This window comes from Nicotiana tabacum, chromosome 10 (assembly GCF_000715075.1).
Source record: "Nicotiana tabacum cultivar K326 chromosome 10, ASM71507v2, whole genome shotgun sequence".
Classification (NCBI taxonomy): domain Eukaryota; kingdom Viridiplantae; phylum Streptophyta; class Magnoliopsida; order Solanales; family Solanaceae; genus Nicotiana; species Nicotiana tabacum.
In genome coordinates, this window is record NC_134089.1 from 139,603,345 (window position 1) to 139,609,012 (window position 5,668).

The 5,668-nt window shown below is 35.6% G+C and overlaps 1 pseudogene; it reads right to left on the minus strand.

Annotated features, from left to right (window-relative positions):
- Positions 1-452: 452 nt before the first annotated feature.
- On the minus strand, positions 453-1,426 carry LOC142165419 (uncharacterized; annotated as a pseudogene).
- Between the last annotated feature and the right edge of the window lie 4,242 nt (positions 1,427-5,668).

Sequence of the window (5,668 nt, forward strand, 5' to 3'; positions counted from 1 at the left end):
CGCTTTACGTGTTTTCTTACTTTTAGTCATTATTTACATTTGTTACTCACTGATTTGGAGTACTCACTTTACTCCCTGCACCCCTGTGTGCAGATTCAGGCGTAGCTGGTCCCGCTCCCGAGTGCTGATTCATTCCAACTTCAGGTGGATCTTAGAGGAGTCTTTAGGTAGCTGTTGACGTTCGCAGCCTGGAGCTCCTCCCTATCTATTTACTTTATGTTCTTAGTTCAGTATTTAAAACTCTGTAGTTACATTTGAGGATTCAGTATTGTTAGATGCTCGTGACTTGTGACACCCCAGTTAGGGCTATGTCGGGTTGTATTTCTGCTACTTATTATCGTTAAAGCATGTTTTAGACTGCTTTTATATTGTTTAACTGCTTTAACAAGTGAATTGGGTTTAGTTGGCTGACCTTGTCTTCACGAGAGGCACCATCACGATCGGGTTTGGGTTTAGGGTCGTGATAGTGGCTCACGAATAGTTTGCACAAGGGGTGATCATCTTGGATATATACCATCAACTAAATAATAACCCATATTATATTCTTGTCCTTGAATAGCATAATGGGTAGGAGGAGCAGTACCACCAGCAAGATCGGAAAACAAATGTGATGACTCTAAAATATTAATGTCATTATTGGTGCCGGGAATACCAAAATATGCATGCCATATCCAAAGGTCATAATCGGCCATAACTTCAAGAATAATTGTTGGAAATCCACTACGACCTGCACATTGTCCAACCCATTTTTCCATTTCCAATGCATGTAGTCTAGTCTGGCTAGTATTCCTAAAAAGCTACGCTGTTCACCGATGTGCAGAATCCTTGTAACATCGTTAGGTGTTGGTGATCTCAAATAATGCTCTCCAAAAGCCTCTACGATAGCTCAACAAACTCTCTTCATGCTCTCAATTGCAGTCGACTCTCCAATTTTTACATATTCATCAGTGACATCCACTGGCAAACCGTATACCAACATTCTAAACAAGGCTATAATTATTTGTAGAGTAGATAATCCAAATCTAACCATAGCATCGGCACATTGTACAAAGTACATATCATGAACTTTAATTTTATCAACTATTTGGAGGAACAAATTATGGGACATCCAATATCTACGATGAAATTAGCAATCATTAAAGCGGATATTATCTAAAAAATAGTCGAGAAATAAATTATTATCAGCACTTTCACAATCTCGATTGATTACTAAATGACCTGGAACGGAGCCAACTCTAATAGGATCATTATTTTGATTTTTTTGCAAACACTGCAATACATAATTATTCATCTGAATTGCTTGCTTGAACATTTCTATATCAGCTTCATTATCGGAAATTAAAGGTGATGATGGGGATGACGATGACGATGACGAGTAATTTGAATCATCATTTTTATTAGATGAACCTCCCATATAGAAATTCATTTTCAGAAGACGGAAACAATAATATTTAATTTATTTAGAAATTAATTTGATGGAATAATATAATTTTCCTAAATGGTGTTCATTTTTTAGAGTGAAACTTTATTCCGAAGATAAAATAGGATAAGAATAAAATCCATCAGACGATTGAGATTAGAAAGAAATCCACTCGACGACTGAGATCAAAATAAAATCTATCACTTGAATAATGTGTAGAGATATTTTATTTCTAAGATAAAATAGGATAAGGATAAAATTCATCGGATGGTTGAGATTAGAACGAAATCCACTCGACGGCTGAGATCAAAATAAATCTATCATCTTGAATAATGTGTAGAGATATATTACTCTGAATATAAAATATGATAAGGATAAAATCTATCAGACGTTTGAGATTAGAACGAAATCCACTCGACGACTGAGATTAAAATAAAAGCTTTACTTATGCAAGATCCGAACTTTAAAAAGGGTTTTAAATTTGATCATGTGTGGGCTATAATGAAGGATTTTGAGAAGTTTAACGATGACGATTTTGGAAGGAAAAAACCAAGAAAGCAAGACTATGCTAATATATCATCGGAGTCTGAGAATCCTACCCCTGATTCACCCTGTCTATCATATTCTAACTTATCATCATTTTCACTAAATTTAAATGAGGATGTTTCAGGTGATTCCATATCATTACAACAGCCTAGTATGGTGAAGAAAGCAAAAATGAAGAGAAAAATTGACGAAGATTATATGAAGACAATCCAATTAGAAAATAATCGGATGGTTGAGGCGATGAATAATGCAACCAAGGCAAAACAAGAAGTTTTGACTATTCAAAAAGAAAAACTAAGAGTAAAAGAAATGAAAGAAGAAAATAAAGTTTTAATGATGGATGTGGATTCTATTGTCGATCCGACTCGTCGTGAATTTATGCGACAAGAACAACAACGAATAATGTATAAAAGAAGTCAACAATATCCACAGTCACAACCACAACAATCCTCATCCCCATTCACTCAATACTATAATAATTTTGATGTATCTAGAAATAACATACCTTCCTACTAAGTTATTATGCTATTTTACCGTTGTTTCAATTTCTATGTATTTCAATTTAATGTATTTTCAATTTTCATGTATTTTCAATTTTAATGTATTTTCATTTAATGTATTTTCAATTTTCACTTTTCAATTTTAGCAACATCTAATATTATATTCGCACCTTTCAATTTTAGCAACATCTAATATTTTATATTTGCACCATTCATTTTTTGAGATGATTATATATTTTTTTGTATAAGTATTTCTTCTACATTATATTATATTATATTATTTTTTTATTTTTATTTTTATTTTTGTAGGATTATTATATGTGTATTTGTAGATTTTGAATAAAGACTTTAGTTTAATTAATTGTTATGAAGATCAAGGGATTGAGTTTCTTTATGTTTCATCCAAATTGGGCCGAATTTGAGGCAAATTGGCAGCCCAAATCAGCCGAACAAGTCCAAATGTTGGCTTGCCAAGACCCATATCTAAACGACGTAGTTTCATAATAAAACTACGTCGTTTCACTTAATGAAGCTAAGAAAAATCTCGTCCATTCAATCCCTTCAATCCAGCGGACCTCATTTCATTTCCCTTTCCAAATAAAAGGGCCAAAAATCAGATTTTTGGCCATTTACCCAAACCGTAAAGACCTCTCTTCACTCTCTCCTCTCTCTTACCTTCTTTCAAGTCACCGCCGCTCCTGCACTGTTTCCTCCGTGAACCGCCGCCAGTGATGCTCCAAACACCACCCAACTTGCGCTGTTCTTTTCATCTCACTGCCCCCTACCCTAATTCAAGTCCCAAATTCTTCGAATCCTTCTCAAACACCACAAATCTTCGAAAAAACTGAAACCCTAGCCGCCTATTTTCCCTCAAATTTGTCAAGTTTGAGACCTCACCACCACTTAATACCTACATGAGTGTGTTATTCTCCCCCTATTCTACCGTTCTTTCTTGATTTGAAGTCGAAACTCTAGTGGCTCAATTCCGACGGATTGCTGGCCGCTTCTACTTTGGCTTGAACGAGCTTTTCTTGTTGCTGAGTTCATTATTCGACTTCAGTTTGATTGGAGTTGATAGTGAAGGGCCAGCAACAAGAAGAGCATTTCCGACGTCAAAACTTCATCCACCACTGTCTGAATCACCACCACTACTGCATCACCACTGTTTCAGACACTCGAGTTTCTGGTACACCCTAATCTCTTGTTTCCCCTTTCTTTTTATTTTTCTTTCTGTTTCATTGTAGTTTGCTTAGGTCTAAAATTTCTGATTTTCTTCTTTGTTTGATCATGTGTTTTATTTATCTGTAGTTAGTTGTTAGTTAGTTTAGAGTCAGTAATGATTAGTCGTAGCTCGTTGATCTCAAATTTGTCGTTCGGATTCCTATCTCATAAGTTCTGCTAGTGGTGTTTGAAGTTCGTAAATTTTAGCTTCAATTGCAGTTTCTGTTCACGTTTAATTCGTCGTGCTACTTAACTGAAGTTTCAGCATTTTTCAACAAAATCGCTGGTCAGTTTAGTTAAATTGAAGGTTTGAAGTTTGCTTCTCATGTGATTATTGTTCACTATGGTTAATTCAAGTTAAATAGGGTCTATTGATATAGTTAGACATTTAACTAAGATAGTCCGTCACTCGTTAGATTCCTCGGTTGTTAGATTTTTGTTGTTGGTGATCGTTCGCTCAATAAGGATCGTTTTGTTTGAGACGCACATGTTTCGTGGTCGAATTTAATATCAAATTAAAGCGTTATTAATATATATATATATGGTATGCTTTTGTTTGGTTTAGCTTAATTGTTTGAGTTTTGGTTTGTTGGTAAAGTTCTGCCCTTTTACTACCCAATTTGGCCAGTCCAAGTCTGATTTGAGATCTATTTCTGCTGAATGAATGAGTTGAAGATAAAGGGGAAGGGTAGTAAGGGGGTACTTGAGTGTAGGGCCTTTGTTTGGTTGCTTTTACTATTGAGGACTATTTTGGAGTATAATACTCCAAAAGACTGTTCAGATTTGGTGAGGAAAACTGTTCATTAGACAAAAATCTGGTTTTGGACAAACTTTTGGTAAAAAATCTATCATTTTGGACAGATCTTTGGCCAAATAAAATCTGTCCCTAAGAGTCCTCCTCCTCTCCTATAAAGGTGAGGTCTTTACACATCTTCTACACATCTTTAACTCTAAAAAAAAAGACACATCTTTACACATACTATACATGAGAAAAATTTTGAGCACAAAAGCAATAGAAAGTTTGATAGCTTTTTAAGTAAGCTTTCTAAAACTAAAATTCTTCAAAGAACAAAGGTCCTTGAAGTTTAATTTTTGGGTTTTCCTTCCCTGAACGTTTGTTGAGCCTCAAGGTCTATTCGGGTTGGTTTATCTGGTGCTTTTTTCTATTGTTTGTTGCTATCCCTCTTGCCGTTTGTTTGTGACGAACCGTCAGTCGTCTCATGAGTTACCGCTCCGTTTTCCCCATTTCTACTTCTTATTGCTTTGTCTATCAGTTATATGAGTGATCGGGTTGGTTGGCTCGGGTTCAGAAAAGTTTTGAGAAGGTTTGAGACACTTAGTCTCTTTTGAGGAAGCTTAAGTTGGTAAGTCAACCAGATGTTGACTTATGTGTTAGAGGGCTCAGATGTGAGTTCCGATGGTTCGGATAGCTTCGGGAGGTGATTTGGGACTTAGGAGTGTAAGCACGTGATTTTTGCTTCACGGACAATCACTCCAAAAGAAAACAAAAATAGTGACCAGTGACCTCGCTGTACAAATTTTCAATTTTTCATGACATGTACTGCTAGTCATTTGTGGGTCTGTCCATTTTGCATTTAATCTTACCGATCAAAATACAAAGCATGTATGTCAGGATAATTAAAACCATAATTCGGTCATTAAAAAGAAAGAAAATTCACAAAAAATATGTGTGCATTTTTTATTTCAGGTTGTGATTTAATCATTTAGAATTTTTTTTTAGTATGTGTGCAAATGATTGTGTCAAGTATTGATTAGTTGGATGTGGCAAGTTCATTTTAATTTAGTTGTATTTTTAAAATTGGAAAAACAAAAGAAAAAGAATTCAAATGGTGTAGCAAGTCGGACTTGGGCCTATTTTTGAATTGAGGCCCAAGTTCAGCCCATCAGCCACGTCCAAGGACACAAGTCCAGCCCAAACATGACCTGCCCAGGCACCTCCCGAAACGACGCCGCATTAAGC